Raw genomic sequence first — 18,542 nt, 5'->3', positions numbered from 1 at the left:
AACCAATTAAAAAACTTTTTAGGTATTTTATGGCCATATTATCTCCTACGCAATCGTAAAAAATACTTCTGACTTGACAGTTTTCCAGCAGACACAATGAGTGTAAGCCACAAAACATTATTGCTAATTGAGATTCACGTCTATGGAGAATTTTATCAAAACATGGCGACTGGAGGAAAAATGAAAGTTGAACAAACAGCAAAAATAACATGAGAATTGGACATGTGGAAATTTTAGATTAATCTAAAAATGTCTGAGTATTTGTTTAGCTTTGGAGCTAAGAAATGTCCATGTTTTTTCTAGGAAATTTCTGAAATTAATCTCCAAAATTTTGTGCTTTTTTATCATTTGAGATTTGCCAAGAAAATGATGAGAGGTACTACAGTAGACTCAAAAATTGCAGATTGAGCAATAAGTCATGTTCAGTTGTAGAGTTCGTGTACTCGACATTTTAGAAAATAAAGAACTGATGACATTTTTGCAGTAAAAATACTGATGATATTTTTGCACTAAGTTAAAAAGTCTAAGTCTTTTTAACTTAGACTTAAAAAGTCTAAGTTAATGCTCTTGATAGCTAAAATTAATATTCTAGCTTTCTGAAAAACATCCGAATGAACAGAAATAAATTAAATTAGTAAAATAAACTAAATTATTGACTTCCAATCAAAATTATTATTAATGATGTGTGACTAAAAACATGCCAGGAAATAAAATTTACATCACTGTGTGAAGAGTTTTGCGTCTTAAGGGGCCTCAAGATCATTTCTACCAACAAAGTTGAAAGTAGAGCATCTTTTCTATACTGCTGTCACTGTTCACTCTATCTAACCCCCACTTCTACTAGAGACTTGACCTGATAAAGCAGTGGAGAGTGGTGTGTATGTGTGTGTGTGTAGTATCTGAGTTTTTGCATGCGCTCATGTCTGTGTACACGTCTGTCTGCGAGTGTTTGCCTGTTCATCCATGTGTGTGCACCAGTCTCTAGATGCCGCCTGTTTTCTTTTTTTTTTTTTTATCTGCTGAGTTGGGTTGGCGTGCGTACGTGGATGTATATTTATATACACAAGATAAATCTATTTCTGAGCCGTGTGCTCCTCTGCGAGGTCAGAATGTGGAAACCGGCTGCCATTAACCGAAGACGGCAGCTGAGAAACCAGACAGCGGGTGGAGATGCTACGCTATGGTTGCCATGTTTCCGAGGCGGCCTTTGATTTAGCTGACCGCTCTGACGAAAGGACAGGTGGAGAAACGGGGTCAAGAGAAACTGAGGGATAAAAAAAACAAAGACAAAGAGATGGCAAAGAGAAACAAAAGCTGTCAGGATGAGGAAGTTGGTCCTGGGAGATGATTTGGTGAAAGTTAGCCAAGCAGACTGGTGAGGATGGACTGCATCTGCATCCTCACTACGAAGGTGAGACATGAACTTTCAAACCAGGCGAAGACTTGAATTTATCCAATGATTTCAAAACTTACAAGTTTACGTTGTTGTCTTATCTAAGAATATATTGATAAAACCAAAATTACTTCCTTCCCTGTGTAAGGAAGTATTTTTTTCTAGTTTCTAGAGCAAATATCTTCGTACACTTGAAATAAAAGAAAACAAACTTAAAAGTAACTTTTCAGCAGGATGTAGAGGCTTGTTTAAAGTAAACAATTCCTTAATATTGATGAAAAAGTGTTAGTTCCATTGGTAGATTATTTCACAACTACTACTGCGCCGTTACCTAGCAACCTCAGCAAAGCCCTGCCCGTCACCTAGCAACCAAGTTCTAGTTTCACTGGCAGTTTATTTCACTTCTTTATTTCACTTGTGTTGAAACTTGTACTTTTTTATCAATTAAAAAGTATATTTACTTAAAACAAGCCTGTATATCTTGCTAAAAAGTTAATTTTATGTTTGTCTTATTTCAGGTGTAGAACCTAAACCAAAATTATTTGGTAAGATTTTGTGTATTTACTGTGTCATAGCAAATACACAAAGGTTTACCTGATGAGTCAAATTAGCCCAATTTTATTGGGAACAAACTGTTTACTTGTTGCTCTAATTCAGGGGTGTGAAACTCATTTTCATTTTAGGCAGAAAATCTGAATGCTCTTAAAGGGCCAGTTATGCCAGAGTATATTGATAAAAAATGAAACTGTTAAAATATCAATAAATAGCTGCTCCTCCAGGATTTTGTGATTGTTTTTGCAGATTTTGTGATGCCAATTTCGAAATATTTGTAAGGAATTTTTACAATATTTGCACTAATGTGTGATGTTAAATGTGACTTTATTACTCGCCAGATCATTTACGGACTATAACTTGACATCAAGGAAAGCTGAGGCAGCAGTCACTTAAACTCAATGTTTTTCACCAATTTTGAGAACATTTAAAGTGAAATCAAAAAATAATGTGGAGATTTGTTGATTTTGTGTGACTTTTGCAGATTTGTGAAAAACTGAAGGGACTTATTGATGTAATTTGGAGCCTAGAGGGCCACATAAAAAGCTACGGCGTGGCAGATTTGGCCCCTGCGCCTTGAGTTTGACACATGTGCTCTAATTTCAGTCTTTCTATCTCAAAGAAACAGATTTTGTTTTTAGCGAAGCTAAAGCAAATTTTGAGCTGTTGTTTAGCTGTCAGTTTGACAACATATGGCTTCCCAAGAGGCAAGAAACTGGGTTGACGGGACAAACAAAAGACTGCCTGACCCGATGGGAACGCACCAGTTGACTGATCTCTGAAGGATAGAAAACATCGCAAAAACAGGATGGAAATTAATTTAATAACCTAATATATTAAGCACCTATGTACCCTCTTTTATTATTCTTTTGATGATTTATGATAAAATAGACTTATAATGATGTAGTAGATCATTTTAAAAAATCAAAAGGGAGGCCTACATAAGAAAAATTGTTAAACTTCCATAAGCCAAGCTTAAAATTTGACATTTATTTAGTAACAAATTAAACTATTTTTGAGAATGCATCAGTACAATAAAATATTTTTCTGATACCTGTTGTATTAGCAACTAGCATTTGCACACACAAGTTGCATATTTTTTTATAACACAATGTTATCTCGTTGGTGCATTGCCATACTGATCCGGCAAGGTTAAAGACGGCAACTTTTGTGACCTTGAAAACCACGGATTGCTCCACTAAGCCCCCTAACCCATTAATCTTGCCAGTGGACTTTTCTGAACTAACCTTGCGAGTCTTGAAAAAGACAGCAGGGATTTCATCTCACATTCATTCGCTTAATCTGGTTTACCTGATTAAGGTAATGGATTAAAAATGAGAGGGTGATGACTGAGGTCAAGACACTGAGATTACTGCAGGAAACCATCGCAGGACATTCCTCTGAGTTTACTTCAAACTTTTACACGTTTCTAGAGTAACAGCAAAGTTGTAGTATGTGACTTTATAAAAATATGGTTTTTACATATTTGTTAAAACTGTCATTATGTCGTGTTATGAGACGGATAATCTGTGAAAAGATTGAGCTAATCCACCTCAACTCAGTGCTACTGTTGCTGTCTGAAGAAAGGCACTGCTCCTGCCCAAAAACAACCAGTCAGAGTGAGGAGGTGGGGCTTGGTGCTGTCAATCAATCTCATGTAGTCGCTGCTAAATGTGCTAAAGGTAGAGAAGCAACTCTCCATTACAGGAAATTTATTTATCTGTTGTCATCAGTGGATATGCTAACTAACCTTAGCATTCACAACAGGTTATGCTAACTGCAAGAGGGTGATTGGCAGCGCTAAGAGCTGCCTCCTGGCTCTGATTGGTTGTTTAAGGTTAGCTCTGGAAGAAGGCAGAGGACCCACAAACCAGTTTTCAACTAACTATTACTAAATCCTGGCTGCTTTTAAACTCAGCACTGTAAAAACACAAAATCTTACCAAGTATTTTTGGTTTCTAGTGCAAATATCATATTACACTTGAAATAAGACAAAACTAACTTAAAAGTAACTTTTCAGTAAGATATAGGAGCTAAATATGTATTTCCTTAATATTGATTTAAAAATGACTAATTCCAATGGCAGATTATTTCCCTTAAAACTTGGGAAAATTTAAACAATATTATGAGTTATTCCCTTGAAAGAAGGTTTTATATCTGACTGAAAAGTTACTTGTAAGTTAGTTTTGTCTTATTTGAAGTGTGATATGATATTCGAACTAGAAACTAGGCCAAAAATGATAAACTTTTCTGTTTTTGCAGTGAATATATTTTGATTTTATCCTTACAATATTTGGTATTTGACTCATTCTCAGTAAATATTCTTTCTTTCTTTCCCAATCCTCTTTCCCTCTTTGATTTGGCGAGTCTTAAATGCAGCTCTGGTTTTATCGGTAATTGCTGTTTGGCCTTTCTGTCACTGTCCCATTATTCATCAGGAGTGCTGGAGTTCCTCCTAAGAGGCTTACCTTAGGCTCCTAATAGACTTTACGAAGGTGGAGCTATTTGAGGACTGACAAAAAGCAAAAAATAGAGACGAATGCACACTGACTTTTACTGCATGACGTTGCTGCGTACTCAGTTTTATTTGGCTTTTTTAAACTTCATTTTGCCAAAAAATGACACCCTGCGTCACTGCAGCTGATCTTTTATCCGACTGGCGTTGTGATGGGACTTGGAGGAGGGGAAACGACCAACTCATGATTTAATGGGGAACAGAACCTCCAAACGAGATGCAAACAAGAGATCTGGTTCTGGAGTAGGACTAACAAAGGAATGTAAGACTCAGTTTACCTCGATCTATAAAAACTTGAGAGAAAAGATGAAAAGTCTTAAAGGATTTGTGAAGTAAAGAAAAAATCTGGGACGAGGCTTTGGATTTACCTGCTGGTCCAGCATGCATGAGCGCTACTTGTAAAGATGGAGCACAGCAACTCTACTTCTTCAGACAATGTAATGTATTTGTTTGGTTTAAAAATTTAATTTAGTCCTTTTATTTTTTTATTTTTTATAATATGAATGATGAAAAAAATTAGGAATTTCATGCATTGTGCTTTTTAAATGTAGCTTTAAATGAGTTGATTTTACACCAAGCACATTTCTGTTTTAATATTTACATGTTGACAATGTCAGGATTTTTAAAAAATGGGGTTTAGGGTAAAGGTCAGGTATCAACTATCACATCTAATCTGAACACAGCAAAGGTCACACTGCAAAAACAGAAAATCTTACCAAGTATTTTTGGTCTAGTTTCCAGTGTAAATATCTTGGTACACTTGAAATGGGATACACTAACTTAACAGTAACTTTTTTTATCAAGATATAGGGACTTGTTCTAAGTCAATAATTACTTAATATTCATGAAACTTTTCTAGTTCCGTTTGCAGATGATTGTAATTGTAGCAAGACATTTTTCCCATGTTATAAGTGAAATAATCTGCCAGTGAAACTTGGAGTTTTTCATCAATATTAATGAATATTTGACTTAAAACAAGCCTTTATTACTTGCTAAAATATTACTTGTAAGTTAGTTTTGTCTTTTTTCATATTTACTAAGATATTTGCGCTATAAACTTGACCAAAAATACTTGGTAGGATTTTCTGTTTTTGCAATGTATTCTTATGTTTCTAGTGCAGATACCTAAATATACCTGGCATAAGACAAAACTAACTTACAAGTAACTTTTTAGCTTGTTTTAAGTTAAAAATTCCTTAATATTAATGAAAAATTACTAGTTCCTCTCGTAGATTGTTTCACTTATAACATTAGAAAAAAGTGAAATAATCTTCCAGTGGAACTAGAACTGGGTTGCTAGGTAACGGGCTTGGCTTGGTTGGTGTTGCTAGGTAACGTCACAGTGCCTTTCACTTGTGAAATAAGTGAAATAAAAATAAACTGCCAATGGAACTGGAACTTTCTCGTCAATATTAAGGAATTATTTACTTAAAAAAAGCTCCTATGTCTTGCTGAGAAGTTACTTGTAAAGTCTGTCACAATAAACAATAAATCTATTAATCGCATAATAAATTAAAATGATCTCAATCATTTCCATTTGCATGATTTATTGTTTTTCTCTTGTCTCTTTCTACCAAAATAGGTCTTCAATCTGGTGTTTGGTTTCAAAATTGGTAGAAAGAGACTTCATAAGTTGTTTTATTTATTGTTTCTGTTGTTTTGTTTATTTATTTTGGATATTTAAAATGTCTTTCTGTTCCAGCTTTTAAATGTTCATTAGAATTTAGTTTATTCTTTGAGAATTACTTGAAAATTGTCAACAATATTTATCGCAATAACTTCTGGGACAATCTACCATCCAGCAAAATTTGTTATTGTGACAGCCATAATTTCAGTATTTATTGTAGAACCTAGACAAAATGTTTCTGTTTTTGCAGTGCATATAAAGGCACTTGACTCAGTCAGATTCAGTTCAAAGAAGGAGACATCAACTACTTATTTCCTTAAGCAAAATTGCACATTTGGGGCATCAAAATACAGAATTTTATCCTGTTTTTTTAGGAACTGTGTCAGAGGTTGTGTGTAGCAGCGATTCGGGCTAAGAACAGCTGAGTAACTGAAGCTCATTAGTCGGTGCGGAAGTTGTGGATTCACTTAGCTTAGCACCTTGCTAACTGTTTCAGAGAAACCACACGCTTCATACAAAGTCTATTTAATGCAGTACTATGCAGATTTACAATTTAATATTACAAATGTAAATATAAAGTTATGTGGACATTTTGGTATTTTAAGGACAAAAATTACAATAATTCATATAAATAACAAAAAATAACAAAATTAGGCTGAAAAAATTGTTTCCAAATCAGTTTCTTTCAGTAAAAAACTTATGAAACTTTAACAGAAACTGCAGGTTTGTGTCTGATGAATTTTTGGTTAAACATGTTTGTTTTTCATTCAATGGGTAGAAAATCCAGATATTTTACTCAAGAAAGAGTAGAAATACTTCATAATAAAATTACTGAAGTAATTGTAATTGAGTAAATGTAACTAGTTACTACCGAGCTCTGCTTATCCGTAGTAGTAGGAAGGAAACTACAATCATTTATACAGCCGACCCTGATCCCATTAGGTGGATGACTAATCTTTGCTATATGCAAACATTCACTACAAGTACAAGACGAGACATAAAATATACAAACAATTCATCTGAAAGCCAATTATTTTCCAGTTCCAGTTTTAGACGTCAGACAGCGGTTACAGGAGTCGGACTGATTTATTTATCCCGCTGAGTCTTGGACTCCATGATGTTCTGCCAAACCAGATCGCTCATCCGATTCAATCCTTGCATGATTTTGTGTCAGCGTTCCAAAGAGTTTTCTCGTAAATAATTAATGTGACTGAAGTCAGGCGACTCTGCAGCTCCAGGACAGTCAGCTCTCTCAGATCTTCTGTTTTTCTGTCCTGGTGCAACGTCGAATCCTCCCCCAGGCAAACACATTCAACTTGAAATAATTAGTTCCTTTCTTTCACTGTCTGCCTGATTAATTATTGTGCACCAGAAGCTAACGTTATTGCTGTTGCTCAGCAGGTGTTGAATCGAAATCTGTTTCGTTTAGTTTGTTGTTCTGCACTAAAAAAAGAAGGAAATGGAGCTCCAAATTAAAAAAGTTATGATAATTTGTTACATGTAATCAAATGAAGTTTGTCAAATTTCAATCGACATTGTTGACATTTGGTTGGATAATATAATCACTCGTTAATGAAATTAATGAAATTATTTTTTTATCTTGGATCGCCATTTTTTTCAGTGTGGTTTCACTAAATTGGCTTCACATGATAAATAAATAAGACAGAGTTACAGATTTATCAAATTTTTACAAAATACAACGTTAGTGCAAAAAATAATGATAGCTTAGTCAGCTTTATGGAAGAGGATTAGGACCTCGGGGGGGGATCACAATATCAAATTTTTTTTCTGCAGAATTCAGATTTTTTTTTTTTTTTTTTGGAATTTTGACTTTAAACTCAGAATTTGACTTTTTTTCCCTCGAAATTCTGACTTTTTTTCTCAGAATTTTGACTTTTTTCAGAATTCTGACTTTTGTTTCTACAAATTTCTCACTTTGATCTCAGATGCTTCACTTAAACCTTCTGAGATCAAAAGTCAGAATTCTGAGGAAAAAGTCTGACTTTGTTTTTGCCCTAATATTCTTCCATATGTCATAGCGAAAATCTGCTCTGTTGCCAACATAAAATAAATATTAATTTAAAGCAATACCTGCACAAAAGTTGTGTTATGTTGGATTATTAAAATTTTTTTGACTGCATACTAATCTTCCATCAGGTTTTATTGTGTTTGTTTTCTTAGTTTTGAAAGCCCTCTGGAAAGATAAATCAGACTTTTTTAATGCTTCCCCTAATTTCTTCCATTACTTTAATAAGTATTTATAGTAAATGGTTTGGAAATGTAATTTTGCAAAAGTAAAAAAAGGTGAAACTTTTCTTTTTTTTTCCATAATCAGGGTGATTTACAGGAAGTAAATGTGTGGAACAGACAGAATCCCAGAAAGAAATCTAGATATATAAATACAGCATTCTAAAGAATTAAGCATCTTAACTTATCGATCTAAATTCTTACTGTCTCGTCTCTTTTGGTGCCAAGTTTCAGTCTTATTGTAGCGTTTTGATCAGGTACTTTGCTGAAAATCAGTCAAGATTTGTTATAAATTGGCAAAATCATGAGTTGAGTTATTTTAAAAAGCTTCTTAGAAATGAAATAAAGTAAATGAAGGATGGATGGGACCTTTTCTAGTGTTTCTTAACGATACGCTAACAAATTTAGTTTCACTTGGATCAGTTTGGAGCTGATTTAATTTTTTTTTTTTTTACACTATTTGTTCAATTTGTTGAAACTATTTGAGGTCTTTAAAGTTTACAGTTAGTTTGAGTTTAATGAGGTTCAGGTAATTAAATTGTTGAATAATTTCAGATATTGCTGTGTTCATGTTTTACCACATAGTGGCACTGTATGAATGGATGTACTTCATATGACCCCAACTGCATGAGCTATAAAATGCTTCCTAATGCAAAACCTCCACATTTACAATTCAGCTTCATCAGCAGCTGAAACGTCTGTTAGTATTTCTAATTACTAAAGGTTCTAAAAATAACCTCCCATTAATATTTCACTTCTGCTCAGTTGATTTTTGTGCTGGGATGTTGCAGAACCGAGACGCTGATGGATATAAACTCAGTTTTTATCGGTAACCTGAATTCACAGCTGGTTAAACAAATTCAGCCGTTTTTTAAATGTTGCCCCCTGCAGTTGTTAGTAATTGCTCAACATGAAGAATGGAGAATGCTTTGATTGGCTGGAAGAGAGCGTAAGAGGTTGACATGCTAGCAGTGTAGTTATTTCTGTGCTGGCTGACCTACTAATGTTTACATGCAGTGCATCATGCCTGCTAGGCTCATTAGGTAGCTTCCAACCTCATCCTGACACGTTTCTTTCATTTGTCTCCTGCATGTTTTCATTTTTTCTTCTTCCAACTTCTGGGTAAATGTTGGTATTAAATCCAGTCTTAAAAATTAGTTAGTTTTTTTCTGCTTTTGGCTTTTTCTGTGCCAATGTTTACTGTGTATTTTCAGTCAGAGCTGGATAGTAACTTGTTACGTTTACTCAATTACATTTATTGAGTAACGTTTTTGAAACAAAATCTACATTTTGGAGTATTTTTACTAGGTTGTAATTTTTATTTCTACTCGAGTAATTTTATTGTGAAGTATTTCTACTCTTGAGTAAAATTTCTGGATTTTCTAACCGAATATTCACCAGACTCAGACACACACCTGCAGTTTGTGTTAAAAGTTTCAGAAGTTTTTATTGAAAGAAACTGACTTGGAAATTTTTTAAATTATTGTCGTTTCGATCCTAAAAATATCAAAATTTTCATGTTAATCAGACAAGAAAGAGTAAAAATACTCCTTAAAGAATTTTATTTCAAAAAGATTACTTAAGTAAATGTAACTAGTTATTACCCAACTCTGTTACTGAGAAAATGATCAAATTATCAATCATTAAATATTTAGAAATTACATCATTAGATGGACTAAAATATAAAGTTAAGTGGAAATGTTGGTGTTTGTTTTTCATTCAGTGGGTAGAAAATCCAGAAAATTTATTCAAGTAAGAGTAGAGATACTTCATAATAAAATTATTCAAGTAAAAGTGAAATTCACAACCTAGTAAAAACACTCCTAGAAGTGTTTTTTTTTCTTGGAGTTACTCAGGTAAATGTATGTAGTTACTGCCCAGCTCTGCTGTAGTTTATAAAGTAGATTTTTTGTCAGAATCTTTTTCCGGTTTTTCTTTTTTTGTTGTTGTTTTCTCCGGTGACCCCAAGTGATGCTTTGTTCTCTTGCTGCTCTGCATTCTTCCACTTTCTGTCTTATTTACCGTCACGCTGAGTTGTTTGTTTTCAACTGAAGGTGAGAAGCCAAAGGCAGCCACAGAGACACCACTGTGTGTGTGTGTGTGGGTGTGTGTGCGTGTGTGTGTGCGTGTGTGGGTGGGTGTGTGTGTGCGTGTGTGTGTGTGTGTGTTATAGCCCAGATGGCCCAGCCGTCAGTATCAAGAGCCTCATCTGAGCTTTGAGTTGTTTGACTTCCACTGCCCTTCTTTCTTTTGTCTTTTTCTGAACTCATTTCTCACTGAAATCAAAAACGTTAAACTATCTGGTTTCATTTAACTAAAAGGAAATTACCAAAATATTGCTACTTATATTTAATTTACTAGTGATCCATTTGTACATTGCCTTCTTTGTTTTTTTTTTTTTGATGTCTTAATAGTGTCCATATAAATTCAGAAGGTAATTTGTTAGATTAAATCAGCTGCATACAAAAACTATAAACTTTTATTTATTGTTTATTTATTTGGATCCTCACTGACCATTGCAGTAACAATGACTACTCTTTCTGGAGTCCACATCATAAAAAAACAATTTATTACAAAAATAGTTACACGCGCTTGACATAACATTAGAAACATGGCATGTTAATTCATAAAAGCACAGTTTTAGCACTTTATGTAATGTGTGTAATGTGTTTTTATAGTGTGCTCTACTAGATTTGGTCTTTGGATCGCTTCTTTTTTTGTTTTTTAACAGAACCGAAACACAGAATTCTGCAGCACATCTACATGTTAAGGTTGTCATAGTCAAGCTAGCATGACTGAACTACTTCCCTCTCTCTCGCTATATTTTCCATAATTAAAACTTTTTCCCTACCTTGTTACGTAGTTGTCAGCACTGCATCTGTTATTCATTAATATATCTGGCATATATTTAAGATTTATTGTGTTATATTGACAACGTGACAGCTGAAACCAATGCTAATTATTGTTGGCTAGCAGCTTTTTGCCCTCCAGCAGGGAGATTGTGATGGGATCTTTACACCCTGATGCCGGTCTGGACACACAATGAGTTAAACTGTCTCTAAACTTGATAGTTCATTATTAGTTTTAATACTAGAGCATAAAAAGACTGGCCAGAAAGTAATACTATGTTCTCCAAACGGCTGAGTTCTCAGCAGTTTAGATTAATGATTATTCTTGGCAAAAAGGAGGGCAGCAGACATAAAAAAAAAAGAAAAGAAACTCAAGGCAAGGACCTGCTGGGTCAAACTTGTTTCCAGCTGAGAGGATGGCGAGCCACTATAAATTATTGCCTGATTATAGAGGCTAAAGCAGAGTCAAAATTATTCCTCTGGGGCTGGAAGTTCGAAAACAGTCTTCATGCAAGTTGATGTTCATATTATTTTTACTGGGCCAGTGAATTAAACCTAAAACATTTATTTTTAAAAATATCTAACATTGTGAAACTGTTTCTGCAGGGAAAGTAACCAAAATATTTTTATTGGAAATCACAAGCTGTGTTTCATTTTACAAATGTGCGCAAAAAAAAGTAATGTTTGCTGTTGTGGTGTTTCCATTAAATAAGAGAAGCAATTAAAATCACACAAGAATAATTTGTCCAGCGATAAGTAATTGAAAAACATGCCAGGCAAATAAACTCCAACTACTTCCTGTTGTCTTCTTCTTTGTGGTTTCTGACAGAAGTAACATCAGCATTTGTTACTGCCAGATGTTACAATACAAACAGTTGTGAAAAAAACTGTTTCCATTGAAGGTTTGTGAAATAAATCAATTTTGATACAAAAAACAAAAACTCACCTCATTCTAGAGCCAAAAATTGTTTATCAAAAATTATTTTATTTTTTCAAAACTGGTGTGTTTCCATTAAGCAAATTTATTTTCAAAATGTCAAAACGCGCAATTACATTCTCAATGGAAACATAGCTAGTGATTTATGTTTTAAAAAATTAATGAAAAAAGCATTAATCGTCTTTGTTTCTTTTATTATCATTTAACCAGATTTTTTCTATAATGACCTGCTCAGAAAACATTTAACATTTTTACAACAAAATATCATAAAGCAGAAAAAAATAACAAAAATATAATCATATTCATACTGACTAAATGTACTATCATAAACATAAGTAAACAGTTTTTAAAAGTACATATACTGATCAAGTACTATAGTTTTTACCAGAGGTGAGTACACAAATTGTACTCAAGTAAGAGTAGAACATCTTCAGCATATTTTTACTCAAGTCAAAGTAAAAAGTAGCCATGAAAGCAATTACTCAAGAAAAAAAAAGATTTGGTGTAAAAAGTCTACTCAAGTACTGAGTAATTGGTCAAACTATCAATCTATTTAATTTTATTTAAAAATTACATCAGCAGATGGACCAAAATATAAAGTTGAGTGAAAATTTTTACATTTTAAGGACCAAAACAACAATAATTCACATTAATAGAAAAAAAACAAACTAAATCAGACAAAAGAAAATGTTTCCAAATCAGTTTCTTTCAATAAAAAACTTCTGAAACTTTAACAGAAACTGCAGGTTTGTGTGTCTGTATCAGGTGAATTTTTGGTAAAAACATGTTTGTTTTTCATTCAGTGAGTAGAAAATATAGAAATTTTACTCAAGTAAGAGTAGAAATACTTCACAATAAAATTACTCAAGTAAATGTAAAAAGTGCAGTGTAGTAAAAATACTCGTAAAAGTACATTTTTTCCAAAAAGTTACTCAAGTAAAACTAGTTAAGTAACTGTAACTCTGTTTCTTACTGAGTTGGTACTGAAGTTTTAATATGTTTTTGCAAGTTTTATTTACTGAAGACAACTTTTCCATTTAATATTATACATTAAAACATTTATTATTGTAGTAACTATAACGAGGTGAACATAACACAGACTGTAGAGTTTGCACATTTTACTAGTTTAATATGGTTTATGAGCTGACATAGCAGATGTGCAAACACCGAGGCGTTGAGTAAAAACCTGCAGGGTCATCGAGGAAAAAAAAAGAAGTTGCTTAGCTGTTAATGAAACTCTGCTGGATATGTTCTAAAAATAGACTGCAGAAATTAAATAATGTACATGCAAGTTCCCATCCTCAATATCTCACTGTACATAGCTGACAGTTGAGCTCTTACAGTTACTGAATTAAATTTTAATACAAGGTTCCTTTCATAAAACTAAAGTTCAGACCTTTTAATTCTTCAGTTAAAGCTTCATAATTCTCCAGTTCAGCATCATTTTTTGTTTTCTTAAATAAGACTTTGCTCCAGCTGCAGGTCCTTTCTGAGAATATCACAACAAGCTGTGGAGTGTTTTTAACCAGCTGAAGAATGGCAGCACTGTGTTTTTCCTTTTTACTCTATTTTCGCTGCAGTTTTGCTCCAAATTGCCTTTTACAAAAAGAGAGTCAAGGTGAAAGTGGTGATTGAACACTTTACACTATTTGAACCTCATACTGCAAATAAAAATATTTCAAGGAAAGACTCCAAAATCATCAAATCTTACTAAGTAATTTCAGTCTGGTTTCTAGTGCAAATATTTTAGTTCACTTGAAATAAGACAAACTTACAAGTAACTTTTCAGCAAGATATAGCAGCTTGTTTTAAATACAATTCCTTAATATTGATGAAAAAGTTCTAGTTCCACCTGGAGACTCCCAGGTTCAGGTAAGCCAGAGGAGAAGGTAAGCAACAATATTTGCTTAACTTCTTCTCTTTTGGCAAAGGTTTTAACTAGATTTAACTGGTTAACCCGCAGTCTTAGCGCGACGCTCAGGAAGAGCGCGGCAGATATCATGGTCGGCCAACTGCTTAACCCGTCAGGTAAAAAGCTCAGATGGGATCCAAATGACCTCTCTTAGAACTAGGATGGACCAAACTCCACTCATTCGTTTTCAGCGTACAGAAAAATGCCAAATAAAGAAAAGTAAACATTGTGCACTGTGCGTACGGCTGTGATATAACAGCACTAAGGTGCTTAGATTGGCATTAAGAGTAAAGTAACCATGGATGTTCATACGATAATGAGGGAGGCAATTTTATTGGTATAGATTCGGTATTCATAGATTTTTCTGTGCACCATAACTACAAATTACTGCTGAAATAATGCCTGTTTGTGTCTTACTACTTAAAGTAAATCTAAAATATTTTTAAAAATGCAGCTTGGGAAGCTGAAATATTGAGATGCAATGGTGATTAACACGATATTAGCTGCGGTTTGCTAAGCAGTCAATCAAGGAGCCCCATTTATTTTCCTTAGTGCTGATTGGTTGTACCCCCAACAGCAGCGAGGGAAAACTGTGAATGTTAGCTTCTGTGGTAGTGTTAAGTGTTAAAAAAATAATAATAATTTGAAGTAAATTTCATAAATTTTCTCCTATTATAATCTCCCAATTTCAAGAAAATCATGTCCCAGAATCAAGTTTTTACTACACAAACCTACATTGAGCCAAATAAATTATTGTATTTAATGGAAACAGCACAACTGCAAAATTATGTTTGTTCAACATTAGCAGAATATCAACAAAGTTTCTCTCCTTTAAAGCTAGCCTAAAAACAGACATCTGTAACCTGATATTGCATCTATTCAGTTGATTTCACGTTAAAAATGTCACGCGGTTGGTGGCACAAACAGACAAGGATAGAAACCAAACTTGTCATTTTATTGTACAACTTTTAATGAGGAAAGATACGGCGGCGATGGAGAACAGCCGTTAATCATGACTGTCTGCCCTCGGTGTAATGGCGGATTTACAGCTAACACTTTTTATAAGGTAAGGAGATTAACATTAATACACTTTATAAGTAAGAATGATTAGAAATCAAATATCGCATTGTGGCGAAGGTTCGCGTCTAACCATTGGTAATCATGGAGACGAAACGCCTTTTATGACATAGTGATATAAATCATGTGGTGTGAATTCAGGGAAAGTCAGCAATTTGATCAACACGTCAGGAGGGAGGAGGTACGGGTCGGTTCCTAAGCTAGCTGTTTCCAACTTCTGTAAATCCCGCCGTCTATGAGCCCCAACCAGGTGTGTTACGTTCACAGACAAATTAGCTCGACTCGAACATAAAGAAGCCATGAATAAACTGGCAAAAACAACTTTGGAAAACAATTTCAGTTGCTCTGTTCAATACTCCCGTCCCTCATTTCCGACGTCCGTCATGGCGCCTCTAATGGTTAAGTGACGTAGCTGCAAAGGGTGAATTTCTCTTTCTGTGTCTTTGTTTCTATTTCTCATTGATTTTTGTGTTGGGAGGCGGGCTAAGGGAGTCAGTGGAGCGAACCGGGAGAGGAAGAGAGGAAGAGAGAAAGAGAGGGAGAAGCAGTCATACAGACAGAAACAGAGGAGACACAGAACCGGGACTGCCGCTGCTACCGAGGAAGGGACATACATTCTGACACACATTTTTTAAATTTTATTTTATCTTTTTACTGCACACACATACAGCCAGGTCGACACACTCCCACTGAAAACACACGTGCTAACCCACTTCGACACACACATCTACACATGCTGAAGCCCAGGCAGACAGGGACCATGTTGCTCCTTGCGTCCTGACCAGCTATGAGGATCCCACTGATGAAGATGATGCTGATGAGAGCAATGAAGAGTGTGAGGGAGAGGACGCCGGCCTGCCACAGCTGAGGGTGGCGGTGGGATTTGGCAAAGGGGGGCGCTGGTAGAAGAGCAGGGGACGGCGGGACAGGATGGAGCGCGGTTGATACAACACATGCATGTGCATGTGTGTGTGTGTGTGTGTGTGTAAGCGTGAGCAAGCGCGTGGAGGTGTGTGAGTGAGGAAAAGTGTGCATGAAGGCTAGGATGCCCCCCCAGCGTGGGACCAGCTAGCTAACGTTAGCCACATGTTGTGCCACTGCAAAGTAGCATGCACCAACAACACCATATCTCTGATGTTTGGATGCAAGGTAAGTGGAGTTGGGGAGTTTGTCATGAGTGGAGGAGAGGGGGAGGATTTGGTCTGAGAGTTTGTTTCCTGCAGCAGAATGTGAGAAAAGTTTGGTTGAGATGGCAAAACGAGGAAAATAAAAGCAGGTTTAGTTAGTTTGATATTTGACAGGATTCTGTTGAATTTTGTTTCAAAAAGAAAGTCTCTTTCGTATAGTTAAAGTCAGAGTTGACTAGTAACTAGATATGTTTACTCAATTACATTTACTTCAGTTACTTTTGTGAAAAACAAACTTTTAGGAGTGAACATGTTTTAACCAAAAATTCACCAGACACAGACACACACCTGCAGTTTTTGTTAAAATTTCTTATTGAAAGAAACTGATTTAGAAAAAACGTCTTTTTTCTGGTTTTGTTATTTTTTGTTACTTATATGAATTATTGTAATTTTTGTCCTTAAAATACCAAAATTTTCACTTAATTTTAGATTTTGGTCCGTCTGATTATGTAATTTTTAAATGTTAAATGATTGATCATTTGATCAGCTACTCAGTACTGAAGAAGACCTTTTACCAAATACTTATTACTGCTACTTGAGTAGTTTCTTTGACTTTTTACTTGAATAAAAATATGTTGAAGTAGTGCTACTTTCACTTGAGTACAATTTTGAGGTACTCTGCCCACCTCTGGTTAAATGAAAGTAATGCAACTTCTCACTGAACACTGTAAGATCGCAGGTCAAAAAGTCGCAAGCTATTTAAACTTCCTGTTTGCAACCAGTATGATTCTATGGATGTTGGTAAGAAATTATTGTGTTGTTTAGGATTGTGGTGATGTTATCAAACCGTTTCTGATTCAATTCTGACAAAAGGTTGAGAAGATTTGTAGGAGTCACAACTTAAGTGTAATGAAAAATAACTCCATTAGACTCCTTACTTATGGCATTCTGTTAGAGCCAGATGTTACTATGAAGACGGTAAAGTCTAAACAAAGAAAAACACCCAAAATACTTTATAAAATAATGCTTGTTTTGTATACTCTGTATATATACTTTGTATAAATTTGGTGTTGACTCCAAAGCAAGTAGACCTGTAATGTTTCCTAAAAAATAAAAAAGACATCATATGTATTAAATTAAAGCTGCATTATACAACTTTTATACTTATCTTATGACGGTATTATGTAAGACAGATAATCTGTGAAATAATCTGTGAAGCTAACTGCAGAAATACATCATTCAGTCAGAAACAACCAGTCAGAGCAAGGAGGAGGGTCTTAGCGTTGTCAATCATTCTCATGCTCATCCCGTCCTGCTTACACTCTGCTTAGCTGCAGCTGGTTCACCACAACTTAGACTGCAACAAATGCTAATGCTAGTTAGCATGGCGTCAGATGACTGCTTCCTGCTGTTTTCCCGCCTTTAGCACATTGAGCAACGTACAGGAGGTTGATTGACAGCGCTAAGACTCCTTGGTTGTTTTTAACCAGGATTGGTGAATTTCTTTTGAGGTGAAGCCCAAATTTTTCACAGATTATCTCTCACAACATAGTTAAATTTTTAATAAAAGTTATACACTACATCTCTGAAACTAATAAATATTTTAAGGTAGTTTGGAAACATTTGCATGCTCTGTTGAATACTTCCAAAGCACAAGTTTCCCATTCTGAATCGACTTTTCATTAAGAAACTGTTAAACTTCTTATTCTATTGAATTTCTTACACGCATGCTGATTATGTAACGTTAGCGAATCAGTACAACCTAAATCGTCAGTTCTCTGAAACCAGTGAGCGGAAAAACTACGCATCAAATATTAAACTTCCATCCAAACAGTTAAAGCAGCGATTTCTTTGACGTGTTGGTGCATTTTTAAATAGTACATTCATAAAGGGCACTAAGAAATCCACACCTGGTTGAGCTAAAGTGTGGGAGACACAAACAGTTCATTTCCTCTCCCTGCTCTTTGAGTATTGAGCGCTTTGGGCTGCAAGGAGAATATTTAGTTCCCACAAGTAAGTGGGCAATATTCTGTTATGATAAAACCGCAGGACTCTGCTTGTAAATGAGTGCATACATTCATGGCTACAGTGCAGCACTGAGGCTATAATGATATGTATGGACTCTACTTCTGTCCTATTAGATCATCTCAGCGTGACAGCCTGTTAGATAGAGGCTGGCCGAGAGATAACAGCTACACTGCAGCCAGAGAGGGAAGAACGAGTCAACAGAAGCGCTGTCAGCTGAAAGAGCCGTAGTTTTGTCCTCTACAAGTAAAGCTAGGCAGGATGTAGAGAGACGAGGATAA

At 35.0% G+C, this 18,542-nt stretch overlaps 1 protein-coding gene across 1 annotated transcript in view; it reads left to right on the top strand.

Annotated features, from left to right (window-relative positions):
- Positions 1-18,542, top strand: part of LOC116725863 (translation initiation factor IF-2-like) — a 52,677-nt gene that overhangs the window by 13,876 nt on the left and 20,259 nt on the right. The window lies entirely within an intron of this gene.

Source organism: Xiphophorus hellerii, chromosome 9 (assembly GCF_003331165.1).
Source record: "Xiphophorus hellerii strain 12219 chromosome 9, Xiphophorus_hellerii-4.1, whole genome shotgun sequence".
Taxonomy (NCBI): Eukaryota; Metazoa; Chordata; class Actinopteri; order Cyprinodontiformes; family Poeciliidae; genus Xiphophorus; species Xiphophorus hellerii.
Note: the sequence above shows the minus strand (reverse complement) of the source record. Positions and strands in the feature narration are given on the sequence as shown.